The sequence below is a fragment of the Bos indicus genome, chromosome X, assembly GCF_029378745.1.
Source record: "Bos indicus isolate NIAB-ARS_2022 breed Sahiwal x Tharparkar chromosome X, NIAB-ARS_B.indTharparkar_mat_pri_1.0, whole genome shotgun sequence".
Lineage (NCBI taxonomy): Eukaryota > Metazoa > Chordata > Mammalia > Artiodactyla > Bovidae > Bos > Bos indicus.
Genome location: NC_091789.1, coordinates 82018916 through 82044258, shown reverse-complemented (window position 1 = coordinate 82044258; position 25343 = coordinate 82018916). Strand labels below are relative to the sequence as shown.

Here is a 25343-nt window from a genome sequence, read left to right as displayed (position 1 = left end):
AATAATACAAACATCAGAATAAGAATGTGTTCTGGACATGTTTGCCTGTCATATATAATCTGTAATTTGAAGATAAATGCTGTCAATATAGAATCAGTTTCATTCTTTCCAATATTATCTTTTGTATCCAAATATGGAGCACCTCAAATGGCTCATTTACCTTAAAAAGGCTCTTATAAACATCTAACTCATTCTTGGTATCTAATACCTATCTGCTCGATTAAACAGTAGCTATCCTAGGCCCACCGAAACTACTAATGTAGTTTTAAGGATAAAGTGTTAGAGTTGTAGATGATCTTTCCTACTCACATTATAATGCTTACTTGCCTGATTTCTTAGGCCTGTTTTATATCTTCCAGACTCAAATATGCAAATAGATAGGCAGATATACAGATAATGATATGTGGCTTCCAGAAACTACTTTTTTACCATGTTCACAAAGTACTAGAGGCAGACAGGTACTTTGATAAACTTTTTGATCAAGAATGATTATGAAACAGGTAGTCATATACTGGTAAATGTTTAACTACCATTTTGAGGTGTGAGGAGGACTAATTTGTTGCCTTTGCTGATTTCCATGGGACAAATACCTCCACTCTAGCTAATTTCAAGCTACCAATCACTGTACATGAACTTGTCACTGAACATAAGCTTGGAACTGGGAAGCAATGTGCACAAATGGTTGTCAAGAGCTGATTCAAGCCAGCTCCAACACACCACTGGATATAGGCTGGAAATAAATTAAAACAGATTCCTCTCCACCCCACTCCACTCCCTAGGGAAAGAAAATCATTCCTAAGACATTTTGTCTTGTTTCCTTCATGGGTAGACAACACAAAAGACAGATTAAAACAAAGAGATATCCCATACAATTGATGCATGTAGTTTCTTAATTACATAAGGAAGAAAATAGTATGTCCCCTACTACATTTTTAGTGAGAAGACAAAATTACAGAAAAAAAAAACCCACAAAGAAAATGATGAAAACAAGGGTTGGAGACAGGTTTAAGTTACTTGGATCTTTCAGCTTGCAAAAGAGAATGTTGTAGAGTAGAGAAAGAAAGGGAGTGGGTTTGTAGAAAGGAAAATCATTCTTTAATAGGAAAGGTTTTTAACCTGTATTGGAGGAGATAAAAGGAGGAGAAGTGTGACTACCTAATAATCTCCAATGAGGACAGAAAAAGAAAATGGAGCTTAAACTGCAGTGGAAGGTATTTGAGGTACTATGTTGAAAGAGATGACAGAATGGTTGTAGGAATACAGTATGCACCATGCAAATTTCCAAGTACTACATCATTTCAAAGACTCCTATTTTGTTGCTGTGCTCCAGGTATCCAGTAGAAGTTAAAACAGTTATGCTGATAACCATATAATTGACCATATAACTAACCTACTCTAGGCTTTCAAGAGTAGGAAAGGAGGGAATTCCCTGGCACTCGAGGGGTTAGGACTCCATACTTTCACTCCAATGGCCCAGATTCAATCCCTGGTTGGGGAACTAAGATCCCATAAGCAGCATAGCATGGCCAAAAAAATATGTTTAAAGAAAGAGTAGGAAAGGAAATGGAAGTCTAGATTGGTATTATTATAAAATTAATGCTACTAACTTGCTGTGCAATTTCAGGTCAGTTTCTCATTTATTGACATCTGATTTCTTCTCCAAAATAGCAGACTTTAAATTATAGTAATACCCTCCATCTCAAGGATAAAATGGGTTATTATTACTCCTGATTTTAGTGATTTTCTTGCCTACCAGGCAATTGTGACATAATAAATTAAGCTGAAGTCACTTAGGGCAACAAACCACTGTAGAAAAAGTGTTACATTAAGGTTTTTGTCATCCTAGCCTTACAAAGAAGTGGAAAATCTCATCTTTATCACAGCCCCTGAAATTGTCCCCCTTCTAGTCTTCTCTTTCCTTATCAGTGCTAATGGAGTCAATAGCCAACAGTCCCCATTAGGGGCCATGATTTCTCCTATGTATCTAAAATTAAAACAGCTCATGATTTACCACACCTGCACATACTGAGAATCCACCTTGCACAATCATCTAGAAAAGGCACACATGATAGTTTTAGACAGGACAGAAATTAATTTCCCCCCAATCTTATACACATTCCAATAGTCCTACATGCCAGCAAATGCAAGAACTGTCTTTTTAATCTCCCTTACACTGACAAGATTCTCACTGTGGCTACCTAAGAGGGAAGTATTAATACATATTAATTACATCCTTATACAAACAGACTATATAATCATAATTGTTCTGTTTCCTGCTTTTCTCACATTCCACAGTTCAGCCAATGCAACAGAAAGATAATGAACAGAAGAAGAATTTCTTCACTGTCTTTTCCTGCCCTCTTTCTTCCTACCACTTGTGCATTTTTTAAAAAGTACTCTTCCATCTACAAAGGTAAAAATGCAAACACCAGAGAAGGATTGTGAACTACTGTGAAGAAAACAAACCAAGAGTAACAGTGCAGGTCTGAAAATGAAAGGGTCGGGTTATCAGAGTAGTCATCCATGAGGACAAGGATTATATGTAACTATCCACTTAATTTTTTATAAGCGGAAGGGAAATCTTCATTGGGAACATAATAAAATGTTTAAGTGAGACACTGAGAGGAAAAAATAAATTCTGAGCTTATAAGAAAGACACAGCGATTTCTTATTTAAATGGCATAGCACATAGATATAGTCTATAAATATGTATGTGTATATATATGTATATGTCTGTGTGTCTTCCAAATAACTGATGAAAAAGAAGAGAGTGGTAATCACTGTAGATGGAAGAAGTAATCAAAACAGGTCCCAAGTAGCAAATACCAACTTCGGCCCTGTAAAAAACTAGTTTTAGTCCAGAATAAACTGGAATATGAGTAAGTATAAATTTTAATTAAAAATAATGAAAAGTGGAACCCAGAAAGCTCTGATGTTTTGATATAGGTGCATGTGTATGCACAATGTGTTAAAACCTGAATATGGAGGAACACAGTACCTACAATCTGAGTGATAACTAACCAGACTAAACATGGGAAAAGCAAATAAATGAATAAATTAATTAATTAATAAAGAAATATTTTTAAATTCAAAAGCTATTCTATAAAGGAAAGCCTTATAATACTATATATGAAGTTAAATATAAAATTTGTTTAAAACAACAGAATCAAAGTGGAGTAATTTTACCTTTAATTTGTTTTCCAAAGCAAGTTTTGAAAACATGTAATAATATTTTTTGATTAACATATTACTATGTTCCCAATGATTCTTTCTCTATATCTGAAATGGTCATGCCCAACAGCCAATTTGCCAATAGGCTGTTCCTTGCTTCTGCTGCTAAGTCTTGTCCAACTCTGTGCGACCCCATAGATGGCAGCCCACCAGGCTCCCCCGTCCCTGGGATTCTCCAGGCAAGAACACTGCAGTGGGTTGCCATTTCCTTCTCCAATGCATGAAAGTGAAAAGTGAAGGGGAAGTCGATAGGTGCTATTAACAACATACGGCAACAATGCGTGGGTGTACTTTGAAAGCTCTAGACAGGGCACAACTTTTGTTCTGCTTCAGGATCCTTACTTTTCTTTCAGTTCAGTTCAGTCGCTCAGTCAAGCCTGACTCTGTGACCCCATGAATCACAGCACACCAGGCCTCCCTGTCCATCACCAATTCCTGGAGTTCACTCAGACTCACGTCCATCGAGTCGGTGATGCCATCCAGCCATCTCATCCTCTGTCATCCCCTTCTCCTCCTGCCCTTAATCCCTCCCAACATCAGGGTCTTTTCCAATGAGTCAACTCTTCGCATGAGGTGGCCAAAGTACTGGAGTTTCAGCTTCAGCATCAGTCCTTCCAATGAACACCCAGGACTGATCTCCTTTAGGATGGACTGGTTGGACCTCCTTGCAGTTCAAGGGACTCTCAAGAGTCTTTTCCAACACCATAGTTCAAAAGCATCAATAAGCTCTGCCTTAAGCTCTCAGTCATGCTGAAACTGAAGAGTTCTCCCCAACAAACTGCATCCTACCATGCTGTGCTGGGCTGTGCTCAGTCGTTCAGTCATGTCTGACTCTTTGTGACCCCATGAACTGTAGCCTGTCAGGCTCCTCTGTCCATGGGGATTCTCTAGGCAAGAATACTGGAGTGGGTTGCCATGTCCTCCTCCAGGGGATCTTCCCAATCCAGGGATCAAACCCAGGTCTCCCACATTGCAGGTGAATTCTTTACTGTCTAAGCCACCAGGGAAGCCCAAGAATATTGGAGTGGGTAGCCTATCCCTTCTCCAGGAGATCTTCCCAACCCAGGAATCGAACCCTGGTCTCTGGCATTGCAGGTGGATTCTTTACCAGCTGGGCTACCAGGGAAGCCCACATCCTAACATATCTGGGTATAAAGAAAACAGGGTTTTCATACGTCATTCAGTATCATCCTCACATATAATTACTAGCTTCCCAGGCGGCACAGTGATAAAGAATCTGCCTACCAATGCAGGAAACACGAAACCCTGGTTTGATCCCTGGGTCGGGAAGATCCCCTGGAGTAGGAAATGGCAACCCACTCCAGTATTCTTGCCTGGAAAATTCCATGGACGGAGGAGCCTGGCAAGCTACAGTCCATGAGGTCACAAAGAGTCGGACACAACTGAGCACACACACATTCACATATAATTATGGTATAAAGAGAATATGGACAGCAAAAATTTAATTAAAAACCTGTAAATATGTATAAGTATAAACCTAAATTTTTAATTCTTCTGTATAGGTTTGTGACAGAATTCTAGTAACCTGCTCAAGCCTTACTTGAGATATAAATAATTCTCCTCCTTTTCTTCAAAGAGTGCAGTCTGTTGTCACTATGAACTAAGTCCAGTTGTCATTAAAAATAATTATCTGGGAAAAGTAAATATATATTCCCTACCCTTTGATAATCTCACTCACTGAGTTATTATAGATCATTCATCTCTTCTCAGCACTTTGTGCCATTATAACAGTTAACATAATTTGCCTCGCATTGTTCTTTATTTCTCTTAACCTAATTAGACTAAAAACTAGGTGGTGGCAAGATGCAACTAGGTGGCAATTTATCTCGCATTCCCCACAGAGCTTTTCACATACTAAGTATTCAATGCCAGTTAAGAATAACCTTTTGTGTCTTCTCCTAGGGATCTGTGAGAACAGTCCCAGCCCCAGACTCTTCTTTGGGCAGTACCACTGAGGCAGTACCACAGAGTACAGTTCTAACTGTAACTGTGTAGCATTTTTAATTGCTCTATCTAGGACTTTAAATCATCAATATTAATGAAAGCTCTCAAAACTTATGGGTCCTGTTTTGGGTTTTCAATACTTTCCCCCATCCCCTAAGTCTCCTTCCTCCCTACACCACTTGCCTCAAGACAACAAAGAATAGTGGCTTGCAGTAAAGCTCCTTAACTCCCCTGGCGAGCCTCATGAACACCTAATACAGTGGGGCTAGAGAGGAGAGACTGAGGAAATTTCTCATTCACAGATGATTTGCCTGATCTCTCTTTAAGTGAACTAAGGAAGCTTGGTTATTCATCTAAACCAAAATAGCTTCTCTATACTTTTGGCTGTAACTATATCAAAGCTCCAAAATATTTTGGAAGAGAATAATTTGAGAGTTATTAGATCTGTGATTCAACTCAGTAATTCAACAAGCATTTTCAGAATGCCTCCTATGTACAAGGTGAGATAAGAAGGAATACAAACACAAGAGACTAGGATACCACCTTAACTGTACCTAGTAATATATCCTGCACTATTTTTTTTCAGAAAAAACAGTTGGATATGAATGCTTTAAATGGGCCAGGGATTGTCCTGATTGGTTAGAGATTTGCAGATATAACAATTGGGGTAGCTAAATAAATAAATAAACCCCACCAGGACAATTATTTGTAAAGATAATTAATGGTAATCTATTATTAACTATTGTTAACTATCAAGTAATTAAGTGCCCCTTGACTACAGGAAATAGAATCCCTGAATCAGATCTTAATTAGATCTTATTTATTAACTTATTAATATCTCCTATGTGCATGACTTGGTAATTGGTGCTGAAGGGGAGGAATTACTAAGAGAGGTGGATGCAATGATAAATAAGGATGATCCAATCATAATTTTCCCTATGATATAAAATAGAGGCCATACCCCCTTGCTCTACCACTAATATACTATGCCTTGTTTCCCTCCTTCAGGAATCTCTGTGAGGATACACATGGATCAAATTAAAAATAAAATTGCTGCATCCCCCCAAAAAAGGCAAATTCTCAATTGAGACACTGTTCAAATAATTCACATTCTCCCCCTTGTTTGGGGTAAGTGCTAGAAACCCCAATAAAGATTCAAACATTATAGTATACAACAAATATAGATCAAGAGCTCAAGGTATATTGAAGGGGTGCAGGAATGAAGGAGATAGTCAGCAAGAGAGGAAGGAAAAGTGAAGATGCTAAGCATATGGGACTATATGGCTAGCTAGCTAACAAATGAATCAAGTTCTACTGTTTCCAGTATACACAGAGCTATTCCAACATTATACAAACTCACTTGTGATGTAATTCAAGAATTCAAGTGGACAATATATTTGACCACTGACAAAAACTGAGTTTCTACTTAAACGTGACTCATAATATGCTTTAAAAATAAACAATAACAATTCAAAGGGGAAAAAACTATATACAAAATCCTCTAAACCCTTCTTTCTCAAAACATTCTCAATTAGCAGCTCCCAGGAACAGTACAGGGCTTCCCACGTGGCTCAGTGGTAAAGAATCTGCCTGCCAGTGCAGGAGACAGGGGTTCAATTCCTGGGACAGGAAGATTCCCTGGAGAAGGAAATGGCAACCCACTCCAGTATACTTGCATGGGAAACCCCATGGACAGAGGAGCCTGGCGGACTATAGTCCAAAGGGTCGCAAAAAGGATCAGACACAAGTCAGCGACTAAACAAACAAGAACAGTGTAAAAGAAGAGGAGGCATCGAGCTTATTTCATTTCACAACTGAATCTTTCTGCACAAGTTGTAGAGAAGATTCTTTCCTGACAGCAATTTAGTTATCCACCTAAGGCTTACTTAATGTGTTTTCAGAAATCCTGCTTTCAGAATTTTCAAATAGAAACAATTAGCACCCATTGTAATTAGCATCTTCTTTCCCAAAGCTAAAGGCTCTACTTTGCCAAAACCATAGATTCTCCCAGCCACCTTCAATTGCTTCAACTGCTAGCTTTATACTTCTAGCTTTATAGGGCAAAACCATCTTCATTTTTTCTTTTTTTAATGGAAGACAAGTTGATATACTTAGTTTCATGTGTATAGCATGATTGTCATTGTTGTTCAGTCGCTAAATCATGTCCGACCCTTTGCAAACCCACGGACTATAGCATGCCAGTCTTCCCTGTCCTTCACTATCCCCCGAAGTTTGCTCAAATTTATGTACATTGTTTCAATGATACCATCCAACCATCTCATCCTCTGTCATCCCTGTCTCCTTTTGTCTTTAATCTTGCCCAGTATCTGGGTCTTTTTCAATGAGTCAGCTCTTTGCATCAGGTGGCCAAAGCATTGGAGCTTCAGCTTCAGCATCAGTCCTTCCAATGAATATTCAGGGTTGATTTCCTTTAGGATTGACTGGTTTGATCTCCTTGCAGTCCAGAGGACTCTCAAAAGTCCTCCAGCACTACAATTTGAAAGTATCAATTCTTCAGCACTCAGCCTTCTTTATGGTACAACTCTCACATCTATACATGACTACTGGAAAAACCATAGCTTTGACTACACAGACCTTGGTTGGCAAAGAGAAGCCTTTGCTTTTTAACCCACTTTCTAGATTTGTCATAGCTCTCCTTCCAAGGAGCAAGCGTCTTTTAATTTCATGGCTGTAGTCACCATCTGACTTTCAAAGAAATCACCCTAGAAAACTTGAACTTGGTTCCAAATGATGAAGCTGCTCCACTGTCAAAGGATGAGGGCCTGTCACCTTAGGGTAGATTCTCAGCAACATGCTGCAGGCTCCGGAGACAATCTCTAGGGAGAAGTGCACAAAACACTTAAGCAATGTCAGTTTTTTGAGAATAATGTTTCCTAAAGTGACCGATTTGAAAGGGGAAAGATGTATTTACATATGTAATTGTTGATTTTTTAAAGAAAATATTGATTATTTTTAAAATATTTTAATGAAAATCTGATACTTTGTTATTTTAATTTATTTTTATACAATTTTAATTAATTAATTGGCTGCTCTGGGTCTTAATTGCTGCGCATGGGTTTTCTCTAGTTCTCTCTGCATAGGGGCTACTCTCTAGTTGAGGTGTGAAGGCTTCTCAGCACTGTGGCTTCTCTTGCTGTGGAGCACAGGCTCTAAGTTCATGGGCTTCAGTAGTTGTGTCCAGTGGGCTCAGTAGTTGTGGCTTGTGGGCTCTAGAACACAGGCTCAATTGTTGTGGCCCATGGGCTCAGTCACTCCAGGGCACATGGGATCCTCCCAGATCAGGGATCAAACCTGTGTCTCCTGCACTGGCAGGCAGACTCCTCTCCACTAAGCCACCAGGGAAGCCCAATTTCCTAGACTTTTAGCAGTAATACGAGATGCCCAAATACATGGAACTATATCAAAGTTGAGTGAATATAAATTAGAAATCTAACATTCTACGCATACTAAGTCAAACAAGTGGAATCAAAATGTCATAAATTTTTTCACTAGGCAAAAATTAATAGATTTTCTAAAATATAATACACATTTTATACACACACACACACACACACACACATACACATACACACAAAAGCTTTTCTATGTGCTTGATAAAGGCTTGACAAAAAACAACAACAAAAACAGAGAAATTGGAAAACATAAACTAAATGAAATGGGAGCACTAAATATGAAATAGAAACAGTGAAACAAGCTAGATAAAAGTAAAACATCATCATATAGTATAGTTGTTTTTAAACATGATTGTTCATTAGAAACACATCTGGAGCTTTGGAAGAAAAAAGCAATACTTGGGCATTTATTTGCATTTAAAAAAAATTCCAAGATGCATAAAAATTCTCTTATGCATCTGTATTTTAAAAGTGATTACAATTTTTTCTATTAAATGGTAATTTTAGTGATATGTAATTATATTATCCTCTGTTGACCAATCATGATACAGTGGTATTAAGTGTATTCACTTAATTAATAGTAATTAATAACTACATAATCACAATAGTAAAATCACATAAAATATGTAAAATCACATAATCATGTGATAAAAAGGTGTTTATCAGTTTTCATAATCAATAGCCAGACCAAGAAAAAAGATAATTACAATTGCAAGCAATAATGGAAATATGTTTAATCTAACAATATAGAATACTTACATACAATTTGGGGAGTTAAGTAGAGTCATGTGGTAAGTGGATGGGCATATATGCAAATACTTCTATTCATCCAGCCAGTCTATGTCTTTTGGTTGGTGCATTTAATCCATTTACAGTTAAGGTAATTATTCATATATATGTTCCTATTACCATTTTCTTAGTTCTTTGGGGTTTATTTTGTGTAGGTCTTTTCCTTCTCTTGTGTTTCCTGCCTGGAGAAGTTCCTTGAGTACATGTTGTAAAGCTGGTTTGGTGGTGCTGAATTCTCTTAATTTTTGCTTGTCTATAAAGCTTTTGATTTCTCTGTCAAATCTGAATGAGAGTCTTGCTGGGAATAGTATTCTTGCTTGTAAGTTCTTCCCTTTCATCTCTTTAAATATGTCCTGCCATTCCCTTCCGGCTTGTAGTGTTTCTGCTGAGAAATCAGCTGATAACATTATGGGAGTTCTCTTGTATATTATTTGTCACTTTTCTTTGTTGCTTTTAATATTTCATGTTAGTTTTTAATTTTTGTCATTTTGATTACCATGTGTCTTAGTATGTTCTTCCTTGGGTCTATCCTGCCTGGGACTCTGCACTTCCTGACCTTAGTTGACTATTTCCTTTTCCATGTTAGGGAAGTTTTCAGCTATTATCTCTTCAAACATTTTCTGGGGTCCTTTCTCTCTTCTCCTTCTGGGACCCCCTATAATGTGAATGTTGGTGCATTTAATGTTGTCCCAGAGGTCTCTCAGGCTGTCTTCATTTTTTTCATTATTTTATCTATATTCTGTTCTGTGGCAGTGATTTCCACCATTCTGTCCTCCCAATTACTTGTCCATTCTTCTGCCTCAAATATTCTGCTATTGATTCCTTGTAGTGTATTGTTTGGAGAAGGCAATGGCACCCCACTCCAGTACTCTTGCCTGGAAAATCCCATGGATGGAGGAGCCTGGTAGGCTGCAGTCCATGGGGTCACGAAGAGTCAGACACAACTGAGGGACTTCACTTTCACTTTTCACTTCATGCATTGGAGAAGGAAATGGCAACCCATTCCAGTGTTCTTGCCTGGAGAATTCCAAGGACGGTGGAGCCTGGTGTGCTGCCATCTATGGGGTCGCACAGTCGGACACGACTGAAGCAACTTAGCAGCAGCAGCAGCAGTGTATTGTTCATCTCTGTTTGTTCTTTAGTTCCTCTATGTCTTTTGGCAAACATTTCTTACATCTTCTCAATATTTGCCTCCATTCTTTTTCTGAGACCCTGGATCATCTTCACTATCATTATTATGAATTCTTTTTCTGGAAGGTTGCCTATCTCCACTTCATTTGGTTGTTTTTCTAGAGTTTTATCTTGTTCCTTCATCTGGGACAAAAACCCTCTGCTTTTTCATTCTGATTAACTTTCTGTGATGTGGTTTTCATTCTAGCTGCTGTTGGATTATGTTTCTTCTTGCTTCTTATGTCTGATCTCTAGTTCATGAGGCTAAGGGGCTTCTATAAGCTTCCTAATTGGAGGGACCGATAGTGGGAAAAACTGAGTCTTACTCTGGTGGGTAGGGCCATATTCAATAAAACTTTAATCCAATTATTTGCTGATGGATGGGGTTGTGCTCTCTCCCTGTTTGTTGTTTGGTCTGAGGTGTCCCTACCCTGGGGTCTACAGGCTCTATAGTAGGGTTAATGCTGACCTCCAAGGGGACTTATGCCAGGGGCCCCTTCCAGGACTGCTGCTGCCAGGGCCTCCATCCCTGTGGGGAGCCACTGCCAACCCACACCTCCACAGGTGACTCTCCAAAACCAGCAGGTATGTCTCATTCGGTCCCCTGTGGAGTCACTGCTCCTTTCCCCTACATATTGGTGCACACAAGGTTTTGTTTGTGCCCTCCTAGGGTGGAATCTGTTTCCCCCAGTCCTGTGGAAGTCCTGAAATCAAATCCCACTGGCCGGCAAAGTCAGATTCTCTGGGGATTCCCAGTCCCTTTGCCAGATCCTCAGGCTGGGAAGCCTGATGTGAGGCCCAGAATCTTCACAACAGTGGGGGAGTGCGGGGACTTCGTTGGTATTATTGTTCTCTAGATTGTGGGTCGCTCACTTCGTGGGTATGGGACTTGATTTTATCATGTTTGCACCTCTCCAACCATCTTGTTGCTGATTCTTCTTTGTCTTTGGACACGGGGTATCTTTTTTTGGTGGATTCCTGCATCCTCCTGTTGATGGTTGTTTCACAGCTAGTTGTGATTTTGGTGCTCTTGCAGGAGAAGATGAGTGCATGTCCTTCTACTCCACAAGGCAGATTCTTAACCACTGGATCACCAAGGAAGCCCCTTGATTACTTTATAACCACAGCCCATATATCTTGTCTCTTGACCTCAATTACAAGTGCTTATTGGCAAGGACACTTTTCAAGGTGGCAGCTTGCACAGTATGTTAACACCTTCTTCATAGATCTTAAAAGACATCCGTCTGAACTGAAGGTTATGAGTTAAATAGTAATAATAATAGTAGTAATAAGAATAACACAATATAAAATTAAAATTAGAATACATACTTTATATAAGACACTTGCTGAGCATATAGATTCATCCTATGCATTAAATGCCTCTTTAGTGAACTGAATGGTCAGGCAACTCAGTTAGAGGCTTAACTAACACTTCCCCATTCCTCTACCTGAACTGTTCAGTTCTAAGGCTGAATTATTTCTTTGCCTTTAGTCATTGATAACAGCTCATGTCAAGTCTGGACTGCTTATTTATCAATGTTATTCTGCATTCCCATAGACAGAAGCCTTTCCTTCTGAATAACATTCAAAGGTTAGGATTATTCTCTATGTCTTATTTTTCTCCTGTGGTTAAAAAAAAAGTGTCATTATTTATTTAAAAATTGATAATTACCTTTAGGGAAACTACTGGTTGGGAATGTAATTAATACAAATGACCTACTCCCCCATGATAAACAAACCAAATCCAAGTCAGCAGACAAAGTCAGATGTTTAATACTGGTCCCATTTCCTCAAAGTACCATGGACTTGAACCACATTAATAATTATATTAGTTTAATGTAGCTGCTATAACAAATTACCACAAAAGAGTAGCATAAAATAACAGCAATTCACTCCCTCACAGTTCAAGAAGTATAAAATCAAGTTGTCACCAGGGCACACTCTCCTTTGGAGGCTCCAGGGGAGAGTCCATTCCTTGCAGCTTCTGGTGGCTAATGCCATTCCTTGGCTTATGGTTGCATCTTTCTCTGCTCCATCTTCACATTTACTTCTCCACATGTCTCTTTTCTTCTGTGTGCTTGTGCTATCTTCCCTTGCTTCTTTCTTGTAAGGACACATGTGATGGCATTTAGGGCCCATCCAGATAATCCAGGGTGATTGCCTCATTTTGAGATTCTTAATTGCATCTACAAAGACTCTTTTTTTCAAATAAGGTAACTTTAACAGGTTCTGGGGATTAAGGGTATTATTAATAAATTATCTTCTTGAGGGGTACCATTTAACCCACTATAATGATCAATGCATGTACACCCATGGCAGATTCATGTTGATGTAAGGCAAAACCAATACAATATTGTAAAGTAATTAGCCTCTAGTTAAAATAAATAAATTTAAATAAAAAAAGAAAGACACAGTCAAAAAAAATAAAGACACATTAAAATCTCATAAAAATTTCAAAATAGCTAAAAAACTAATAAGGAAGATTTTGTTAGAAAAACTGAATATGTAGAAAATAGTAGTGGTTGTTAATATGCTTACCAAGACAATAGAGATAATAGTTGAATATACAAATAGGCACAAAATTTATCTTTTCAGTTACATCTGCCTATAAAGATAGTACAACTAGGAATGTCACCATTTCAAAACAATAAAGATAAGCCTATAAAACTATAGACTTTCAATGAGATATTATCTTGAGAATAAAAGATGCTAGGCATAAGTATGGAAAGCAAGAAGAAGGCAAGGCATCTTTGATCCAGAGATATCTTTAAAAACAAGTGATACTCTCATCCACTTGGGGTTAAGGTAGGGTATCTTCGACCCACCTTGATGATTATGACTCACTAGTACTAATACTTCCATTCCACAGTTCTAATTAGTGTTGCCACTCATTTACTTTTTTTTTTGAATATTCAGAAAACACAGGAATGTGCTAAATGCTATAGAGCAGTGGTCTTAAAACTGTAGCCTGTATCATGAAGATTTTTCAGTGAATAAGGAAACAATGATAGTTTCAAGGGAATCCACTCGAAGATCTTAAATATCCATCTGTATTCTTTCATAAATCTGAACTGCCTGAGAATCTAAAAAAAAAAGGTCTCTAACTATGGGCCCTTCCCCATCTTTACTAAAGAAATGCATACTTCTTACCTGTGCACAAAGTCCCATGGTATAAAAATCTCCAAGGCACTAAATAAAGGAATAATTCCAAATATTGGTGTAGATGCTAAAAAAGTCAATTATTCTATTAACTGGGCAAAACATAGTTTTGCAAGGCAGATAGCATCTAATTCTTTGAGCAAAATTAAAGGAGAATGTTCAGCTTATAAATTATTAAAATAATTTTTGATAATAGACCATTGTAATTTGTGTAAAATAACTTGAAAGGAGATCAAAGAATTGGGTAACAATGATAAACAAAATTTCCATTCCCATTTCATTACACAAGCAAGATTATGATCATTTATATCTAAAAAAACATAAAGAGGTGGAAAACGAACGCCTTGCAGGGAGGTTGAGCTGCTTGCACTATGTCTGATATGAATGAGCTGTCCAAGCTCTATGAGGAGAGCAACGACCTGCAGATGGATGTGATGCCTGGCCAGAGCGACCTTCCACATAAGCGGAGGGAGCCGGAAGCTATCCCCGAACCCCTTCGGAGGAAGGCCCAATGCAGGAGGAGGCAGCCCAGCCAATGAGGGAGCCACAGGGGCCCCGAGGCCTAGCTAGCCGGCCCAGCCCTGGGGAGCAGCCAGGCGAGATCACAGGCACTGATTTCGAGAGCGATGACCATCAGGAAGAGAAGCCGCTCAGTGGTGCGGGCTACAGAGTATCAGCAGCACTTGAAGAAGCCAACAAGATGTTTCTGAGAACCTCCAGAGCCAGAGAAGCAGCTCTGGATGGCGGGTTTCAGATGCATAATGAGAAGACCCCGTTTGATCAATTGGCTTTTATCAAAGAGCTTCTTTTACTTATGGTTGTCAATCATCTGATCAAAGAACTCGGTTGTAGTGAGATTATTGATAGAGAATAGTTAAATGCTGTTAAGAGAGGAGGACGCTGCTTGAGGAGAGAGCCAGCATTCCACTATCTTTTGGGTTCATTCCAAGTAGTTCCATGACAATGAAAAACTTGATCTTTTTTTTTTTTTTGCAGAGTATAATAAGGTAGTGACTGCACAGTTAAGAAAAAGGAAGAAAATTGTTAAAGAAAAGTATCTTAGTACTGTTGAATCCTGTTTTGAAGAGTGTCCTGAGACACTTAAGGCTTTGATGTTGTTGTTTATTCAGATTAATTTCTTTGCATTGAGGGAAATATCTTTCATGTTTCACTGTAAGGAATAGCTTTGCAAGAATGTTATGACCAAGACAGACTTCCAGTACAAGAGCCCACTGATATTAATTATATGAGAAAAAGTAACTGATTTATCCACCTTAGGACATGAGATGTCTTTGAGTTATTTGGACTGAAAGAATATTGAGAAAACTTTAAAGACTCAACTTTGTGATCTATCCAAACTGTGGTTATCAAAGGGTAAATTTTTAGTGTAAAATAAATCTTCTACCAACTATTCTTCAGTATCCCAAAGAATAATAAAGTCCCAAAAGAAGTGTGTGTCATGTGTGCTATATCTTGAAATGTGTTTCCAAGAACAACTGAGATTTTGTTTGTACATGTATCTTGATCATTTTTAAAGTTACTGTAATCTTTAATTCAAGAAAAATCATTGCCTTGAACATTTTTAAAAGTCAAAACTTAAGACACCATTAATAAAGTTTCAAATTTAGACAGTAAAATGTACATGAAAGTATAAAGAACACAAACTATTTCAAATATCAGTATATACTAGAGAATTTTCTGTTTCACTTGCTCTTTTTTTCATTTAACTTTACAGACAAAAGACTCTGGTTGAACTTCATAATATAAAAACTGTTAAGTGAAAATTGTCCAGTAAAAGGAAAGCCCTACATCTAAAAAAGACACTATGAACAACCCTTAAAAGTTTTTAATCTGCCAGGAAATCCACTTCAGTATCTGAAGTTTCCCTCTGTCTCCTCCTCTAATTAAGTTTGTTTTTTGGTTATGCACCAGCATTCAAGATAATAAAAGTTTCTTTTTCTGTGTAAAAAAGAAAGAAAGAAAGAAAGAAAACTAATGCCAAGCCTGTCATACTCTGGCAATAATTAATACTGATCTATAGGCATGTCAACTAATTAAAAAGGTACTGTCCGTTTCATTTATATGTATTTGCTATAAAAGTTTTACTTTTAATGAAGACTCATTCCAGATGACTTTTAACCTTATGGATTTAGGGTTTCAGGAAAAAAATTCAAGTATATACATGTATACATATAGTTCAATAAAGCTTGTGATATAGTACCTTGAGAGGTAAAAGGGAAATAGACATTTAGACAAACAAGGACATCATTGTTCACATTACCAAGGAAAGCTTCATGGAAGTATAGTTTAGTTTTTCAATGCAATTCAGTTAATATCTAGGCATGTATCATTTAGCACATAACAGTAAGTATCAAGGCACCATTGCTTAGTGCTATGTAAGATTTCAAAAGAAACAAAACAAGGTCTCTATCTTCTCAGCATGTATAATTTGGTTAACGAGGATAAGAATAGTAAAGATTTCATTAGTCAGAGGTGAAAGATGAGTAGTTCACAGATGGATAGAATAGTATGGACCTGGGGGGAGGGGAAGAGGCAGAAAAAGGCAAGAACATAACAAATGAAGAACAAGTCATCCAAAAGCAGGATACGTGACATTTAACCATTTAGAAGTGTTATAAAACTGAAAGGCTTCAAACTGAAACACCTAATCTGTTAGATCTCTAAAGTACAATGGATATAGTGCTGAAAAACACTAAGTTAAAGCTACAGAAAAAAAAAAGCTACAGAATTCTGTTAGATAGCAAATTTGTATTGAATAAACTAAAATTAGATAAGGATTAAAATTAGTTTTAAAAGGCATTTTTACACAAATAAAAAATGGACCAATTATAACCAGATTTTTACTGGTTAAGATAATTTACAAAGGGACAGGTAGGTTATGGTACCATAGGTAAGCAGATTATGGAAGACTCCATACCCAAGGAAGTCATAAGCTTCAGGCCATAAATGTGTGTGCATACTTGGGGGAGGCAGGTAAGACAATGAAGGGTGGAAAAAACATTGGGAGGGCTAGGTTACAGCACTGGCAAATGGTCTGATGTGCTAGAAAATAACCACTTCAAATTAATATTTGGGGAGTGGAATATTCAAGAAGATAACTGAGGGCCAAAGGAATGAAAGTAGAAAGATCTGTCTCATAGACTTTACCATCAAGACAGATTTTTGTTTTAGGAAAGTTATCAGACATTCATAACACTAATTGATTTTCACAAAGAAGTGCATAGATGAGGTCTCTTTGGGAAATGTCTGCTACATTTTGGCTTGGAAAGAAAAGATCTTTGCTAGTGCACCTGGGGTCCTTTATACAAAATTTAATTAACATCTCTTAGAAGGAAAGCTCACTGTGGTCCCCAGCTATTTTGTGAAGCTCCTCACTCAGGTATGCTGTGACAAATTAAACCTGAGCAAATGGTATCTGTCATGTGTTTAGTACCAAAGGGATAGCAGTCAGAAGAGGAAGGAGATAAGTTTGAGATATTAAACTAAAAGAGAGAAACAGGAGAATGCCATTGACTAGGAAGATTCTCCGAATATACCTGAATCCTGAGGGCTACATATCTCTCTTTTTGCTAACTTGATGACTTTTTTGGATCTGGGGTGGGAGGTTTCAGAATGAAGAAATAGAGAGTTTTCTAGGCTACCATTTAAGTCGATCTTTTGAAATATTATTCCTAGAAAAATTACTATGGTCTTCTTTCTTATGAATTTGCAAGCAAATAGGGGGATCCATTTAAGAGACAAAAGAGATATCACAGCTGAATGTAGTACATGAACCTAGAATGGATCCTGAATTAGAAAAAAAAAGTAATGAATATTATTGGGTCAATTGACAAAATAGAAATACAGAAGATAAAATATTATCTCAATGTTAAGTTTACTGAACTGTGATTATTTAAGAGAATTTTTTATTCTTTGGAAACATACACTAAAGTAGCTAGGTTAAGGAGACATGATGTATGCAAATTATTCTAAAATGGAAAAAGATTATGCACATACATGAGAAAAAGTGATAAATAAAGTGAGGCAAAATATTAACAATAAGCGAATCTGGATAAAGGATATACAGGTATTCTTTGTATTATTTTTTGCAAAATTTCTATAAACTTGAAATTATTTAAAAGGACTATTCACTTCTCCATCAACAACAGAAAAGTCATATATTGAGGAATTCAAAGTGATATCAGCAGGAATGATAAAAGATCTCAGAAAAATCCCTTCCTTCATCCAACCAATGAGATCACTGGCAAACACTGTTATTAATTAAGATTTTTGGAACTTGGAAAATTAACCAAAGGCTTGCAGCAATCCAGGAAGTGTTATTTAAAAAACTAAAAATAGAGTTACCATGCGATCCTTAAATCTCACTCCTGGGTATATATCCAGAGAAAACTATAATTTGAAAAGAAACATGCAGCCCAATGTTCACTGCAGCACTGTTTACAATAGCCAAGACATGGACGCAAACTAAACATTCATCAATAGATGAACAGGCAAAAATGTGGTGTGTATATATATATATATATACACACACACACATACATATACATACACACACAAACACACACATATATATATAATGGAATATTACTCAGCCATAAAAAAGAATGAAATAAGATCATCTGCAGTAACATGATGATCTAGAGATTATCATACTAAGTGAAGTAAGCCACACATAGAAAAACAATATCTTTTTTAAATTACATTTTTCATTTTGTGTTGGATTATAACTGATTAACAGTGCTGTGATAGTTTCAGGTGGACAGCAAAGGGAGACAAATATGATATTGCTTATATGTGGAACCTAAGAAAAAGATACAAATGAACTTATTTACAAAACAGAAATAGACACACAGGCATAGAAAATAATCTTCTGGCTACCAAAGGGGAAAGGGGGAAGGGATAAATTAGGAGGTTGGGATTAACATATACATAGTATTATATATAAAATAGATAAGCAACAAGGACAGGGAACCAGACTTAATATTTTGTAATAACCTATAAGGGAAAAGAATCTGAAAAATAATTATATATGTATATATCACTGTGCTGTATACCTGAAACTAACATAACATTGTAAATCAACTATACTTCAATTTTTTAAAAAAAGAGGTAGAAATGAAAATCCAGCAAACATTTATTCAAGAAAAATGGTTGTATCTTAGTAAGATTGAGATTTGGTAGTTTTTAAATTTTCCCTATTCCCATCCCCATCCCCAACTCCAAACTAGTCTTAAAAACTAGGAGCCCACAATTAGTGAAAACCAGCAGTCACAGGAGAGTGTAGAATGGGATTGGAGCTTTTTCAAAGCTCCATTTTCAGATAATTACCATTATTTGACTTATTGGTTCCCTGTAATATCCCACTCACAAGCCTTGTTTTTATTTAAGCTGACTGAGATCTCCCCCAGTACAAATGTCCTTTTCCCCAGGGGCATTTGTTGAAAACAATCTGTGGCAGTTGTTTAACATCATAGTTCTCTAAGGCAATGGGTAACACATGGGGCAAACAATAGGCTAATGAAAAAGCTTAAAAGGAAAATCTGGGGAAATATCTATGGGCGTTTGAACAACTCTGACATATTCCTGGGAATCTCAATGGCCATGTTCATGTATAGAGCTGTGATCGTGCCCAGGGCTATGTGCATGCTCAGGAAATACCTGAGAAGGGTCTCAGCTCTCACATCTGGCTGACCTTGAGCCTCTATACAAGCAGGGAGTGAAAGCTAAAGTAAAGATGTCAACTACCTGCTTAAGTGTTGAAGACATGCCCCCAACACACACAAAGAGCCCCTTAGCAAAGACTGGGAGATTTACTGGTTCCAAGTAGCAACCTAGACATCCATCAACAGATGAATGGATAAAGAAGTGGTGGTACATATATACAATGGAATATTACCCAGTCATAAAAAAGGGATGAAATTGAGTCAGTTATAGTGATGTGGATGAACCTACAGCCTGTCATACAGAGTGAAGTATGTCAGAAAGAGAAAAACAAATGTCATATATTAATGCATATATATGGAATCTAGAAAAATGGTACTGATGAACCTATTTGCAGGGGAATAATAGAGACACAGACATAGAGAATGAACTTGTGGACACATTGGGGTAAAAAGAGGGTGGGACAAACTGAAAAAGCAGCATTGACATATGTATACTACAATGTGTAAAGTAGATAGCTAGTGGGAAGCTGCTAGAAAGCATAGGGAGCTCAGCTCAGGGCTCTGTGATGACCTAGAGGTGTGGAATGGCAAGGATGGGAAAGAGACTCAAGATAGAGAGGATGTGTGTATACATATGGCTGGTTCACACTGTTGTACAGCAGAAATTAACACAACATTGTAAAGCAATTTTATTCCAATAAAAAAAATTTTTTTAAGGAAATCTCAGTCTAATCATTAGCTCAGCATTAAGCTAGCCAATCAGAGACTTAAGTGCCCAAGTACAAAAAAGAATACAGACTCTACAGATTAATTCAGAAAATAAACAACTACAACAAACCCTGAGAAGGTAGTAGAGGATATGATTTCCAGATATGCCACTGTTACTTAAAACATCCAGTTTCAACAACAACAAAAAAATCATTACCAAAAGCCAAGAAAGTATGACCCATACACAGGATAAAAAGTAAAGCAATCAATAGAAACTGTTCCTGAGGCAGCTCAAATGTTGAATTTACTAGACTTTAAATTGGTTACTAAAAGTATTTTTCATGAACTAAAGTAAATAATATCTAAACAACTAAAGGAAAGTATGAGAACAATATCTCACCAAATAGAGAATGTCAATATAGACATAAAAATTATGAAATGAACCAAACAGAAATTCTGAAACTGAAAACTAAAAATGAAATGTAAAGTTCACTAGAAGAGCAAGATTGCACATTTGAGCAAGCAGAAGAAAGAATCAATGAACTTACCGCTGCTGCTAAGTTGCTTCAGTCGTGTCCAACTCTGTGTGACCCCATAGATGGCAGCACACCAGGCTCCCTCATCCCTGGGATTCTCCAGGCAAAAACACTGGAGTGGGTTGCCATTTCCTTCTCCAAAGCATGAAAGTGAAAAGTGAAAGTGAAGTTGCTCAGTCATGTCCAACTCTTAGCGATCCCATGGACCACAGCCTACAGGCTTCTCTGTCCATGGGATTTTCCAGGCAAGAGTACTAGAGTGGGGTGCAATTGCCTACTCTGCAATGAACTTGAAAATAGGTTAATTTTTGATTAACATGTCTAAGGAAAAGAAAGATCAAAAAATGAAGAAAAATGAACAGAGCCTTACAGACCTGAGAGACACCAATATACACATGATGGGAGCCCCAGAAGAAAAGACAGTACAAAGGGGGCAGAGAGAATATTTGAAGAAATATTGGCCAAAATCTTTCCAAATTTGATGAGAAACGTTAATCAACACATCCAAAAAGCTCACAAATTCCAAGTAGGATAGACCCAAAGACCTCTGCAGCTAGACATATTATATACCTATGATAAATTCATCAGGATTATTTTATTTAAATGCTGGCATAGAAATGGGAGGGAAAAGGCTAGTGAGAAAAAAGGGAAGAGAAAATCCAGGGGAAAAAAGTTAGAATTTTATATGATTGTTTATCACTCAAAGATCAGGGCTGTAGTATTTAGTATGTGAAAAAATCAGGGAAGTAAATTTCAGGAAAGCCATATAAATAATATACAGTAAAGAACACTCCCATTTCAAGAATGTAGTGGCGTTTAGAATAGTGGTCTGATATTGAGCCATTGCTGAACATTGGTCATAATATCTATAGACTACATAATTGAACTAGTGGTCATCCATAGTTGTTCCCCTTGCACAATTATTGGATATTTCATCTTCTTTTTAATCCCACTCTGACTTCCCATAATCTAATGACATGTAGGTGAAGCTCATTTTTTTTTAAAAAACTACAATAATATATTATAAAACTCAACAGAAAAAACATGTAAATCATATGATAATTGGGATTACTTGTTCCATCACTTTTCTCCTTTGTCATAGATAATAGAGAAACAACCATATATTGATATTCAAATGGATTCTCTTTTATCAAACCAAGAAAATATCTTCAACATTATGCATCACCGTTGAACTGTATCATATATGTTAATGGCTGAAGGCTCAACTACAACTCCTGACCTTCAGGAACTTAAGTGCCCTCCCAATGCAGAAACCCCACACAAACTCAGAGGGGCAGCAAAGGAGGAAGAACAGAAATCAAACATAACTTCCCAAGGAAGTCCACAGACTAAACTCCCACTTCCATCAGCAGAACTCAGAATTCAGCATTGTGCCATCTGTGAATCTCATCTGACATAATGAAGATGGCCTAAGAGAAGAGAAAAAGAGGGAAACTGAAAAGGGCCAGGTTTCCAGGACTTTCCAACACTTGCTCTTGGTACAACATTTGGTCATTCCCAGAGCCCCATCCCTGTGTTACAAATCTTAGCCTTTTGCACACTGTAGGTAGAGGTTTTACAAGAATTTGCAATCCCTTCAGGGCTACACTAAAGGAATTCTTACTCCAGTCTTTGTTTCTACTCAAACATCAGCACTGTGGTAAAGCCTAAAAGAATGAGCTTCATTCCTTACCTATAATGTCAAAATTGAAAAGGTTAATCACCATTAGTCAATGGAAATAAGGAGCAGATAGGAACTTATCTATCACACAAATGAAAGGGTTCTGAATTGAAGCCCACATACAAAATGACAAACACATACCCAGATGCTCTGGCATCCCTTCTGTACACCAAATGGCTGCACTCCTTCCTCCAATGTGCACTGCTCTCTCCTTGGATCCTGCGTGTGCACAACTGCAGTGCCTGGGTTCATCACAGTATCTTTTTATGTGTAAGACTGTTGGGGGAAAGCCTAGGCAATCATCACAAGTGCCACCCCCCACTTTTCCTCTCAGCTCAATCTAAGAGAAAGAATCCAATCTTTCCTAAAATCCCAGGAGCACCTCTTAAGACAGCTTCTAGGCACTTCCAGCCAGATTTGTATCCTAAAACTGACAGCAGCCCCTGATGCCTGCTCTACAAGTAGGAATTGAGGCATATGAAGTCTGGGAATCACTAGTCAGAAGTGAGACAGAGACAAAGAGACATATCCAGGCAAGCATTGGCAGGTAATTCTGGTCCTCAGCTGTGCACTGTATCTACAAACCCAGAGGAACCCAGTACCTCAAGTGAATGTCCCTTTAAGTTCAACATGATGCACACTCATTTCTTCACAGTATAGTGATACTATTCAGGTGCTCTGAGAGTCTTTCCTATATTTACTTCCATGGATAATTGCCAACATACACACATGTATAGTACATGTGTGTCTGCATGCACATACACAAAGAGAAAGACAAACAGCAAGTACCGGGGGAAAAAGCAGAGACCAAATCAAAACAACTTCTATCAGACCCAGGCTCTTCACCTAGATTAGAGTTTCTCAAGATGGCCACTGCTAATATGAGCCAGATAATCTTTTGTCATGGGAAGGGGGAGTGGGTGGCAATGGCAAGGCTCTCTCATCAATTGTATAAGGTTTAGAAGCATCCCTGCCCTGTTCCCATTAGATGCCAGTAGCAACCCCTCCACCAAGTTATGACCAGAAATGTCTTGAGACATTGCTAAATGTCTGAAATGGCAAATTTTTCCTCTTGAAGATCACCAACTTAGACCAAAAGGGTTTGCCCAGCATGGCTCCAACCAGTGCACAAATTGCCACATTACAAAAATATATGCAGGATTAACTAGTCAATACTTTTAGCAGAGTCGGGGAGGTTAGAGATTTTCATAACCAGAAGTCCCTTTCAACAAAAAGAAAGTATCCCTGCCACCTAGTAATGAGCATCCTCTATGACAGCCTATTCTAAGATTGTCTTGGCTTTCTTCTGACAACTTCCCACATAGTGTTCAAGCACCAAGTGACCCAGTGGGCCTCTCCACATGTGGTTTCCTGCCAAATAATTTTCCACAATTGCTCTGTCATCAAATTTTCATATTTGTCAAGCAAATTCATATAGATGTGAATATATATATATATATATTTCCATTTCCAAAAATAACAGGAAAGGAATTAGACTAGAGAACTGATGGGCTTCTGGTTCAACATGGTGGAGAAGAAAGACGTGGTCCTCCTGTGAGAACAACAAAAATCACAACTAGCTGTTGAATAACATAAACAGGAGGACACTGGAACCCACCAAAAAAATATATCCCATGTCCAAAGACAAAGAAGCTGCAATGAGATGGTATGAGGGGTGCAATCATAATAAATCATATCCCATACACACCAGGTGGGTGATGCACAAGCTAGAGAACAATAATATCAAGAAAGTTCTCTCACTATTGTGAAGGTTCTGAGCCCCACGTCAGGCTACCCAGCCTGGGGAACCAGCAAAGGGCCTGAGAACTCTCCAGGGAATCTGACTTTTCAGGCCAGTGGGATTTGATTTCAGGACTTCTACAGGACTGGGGGACACAGAAACTCCACTCTAGGAGGGCACAAACAAAATCATGAGTGGACAAAGACCAGGAGAAAGGAGCAGTGACCCACAGGACACTGAACCAGACCTACCTACAAGTTTTGAAGGGTCTCTTGTGGAGGCATGGGTCAGCAGTGGCTCCCCATGGGATGGAGGAACTGGCATCAGCAGTTCTGGAAGGGGCCCCTTGGTGTAAGTCCTCTTGCAGGTCACCATTAACCTTTCTATAGATCTGGCAGACTCCAGGGTTGGGTTACCTCAGGCCAAACAACTAACATGGAGGGAGCACAACCCCATCCATCAGCAGATAACTGGATTAGAGCTTTACTGAGCCCTGCCCAGTTTTTCCCACCATCAGTCCCTCCCATCAGAAAGCTTACAGAAGGCTCTTAGCTTCATCCACCAGAAGGCAGACAGAAGCAAGAAGAAACACAATCCAACAGCAGCTAGAATGAAAACTACATCACAGAAAGTTAATTAGAATGAAAAAGCAGAGAGTTATATCCAGATGAAAGGACAAGATAAAACCCCAGAAAAACACCAAGTGAAGTGAAGATAGGCAACCTTCCAGAAAAAGAATTCGTAATAATGATAATGAAGATGATCCAGGGTCTCAGAAAAAGAATGGAGGCAAACATTGAGAAGATGCAAGAAATATTGCCAAAGACCTACAGGAACTAAAGAACAAACAAACAGAGATGAACAATACACAGGAAGGAATCAATAGCAGAATAATTGAGGCAGAAGAATCGACAAGTACCTGGGAGGAGAGAATGGTGGAAATCACTGCTGCAAAACAGATTATAGACAAAAGAATGAAAAAAAAAATGAAGACAGTCTAAGAGACCTCTGGGACAACATTAAACGCACCAACATTTGCATTATAGGGGTCCCAGAAGGAGAAAAGAGAGAAAAAGGATTCGAGAAAATGTTTGAAAAGATAATAGCTGAAAACTTACCTAACATGGGAAAAGAAATAGTCTACCAGGTCCAGGAAGCACAGAGAGTCCCAAGCAGGATAAACCCAAGGAGAAACACACCAAGACACATAATAATCCAACTGACAAAAATTAAAGACAGAGATAAAATACTAAAAGCAACACAGGA

General features: G+C 38.0%; 1 protein-coding gene and 1 pseudogene across 2 annotated transcripts in view; one reads left to right on the top strand and one right to left on the bottom strand.

Moving 5' to 3' along the window:
• The window catches only part of NEXMIF (neurite extension and migration factor), a 204907-nt gene that overhangs the window by 141794 nt on the left and 37770 nt on the right, over nt 1-25343 (bottom strand). The gene's annotated exons all lie outside the window — the stretch shown is intronic.
• On the top strand, nt 14099-14601 carry LOC109555513 (EP300-interacting inhibitor of differentiation 1-like; annotated as a pseudogene).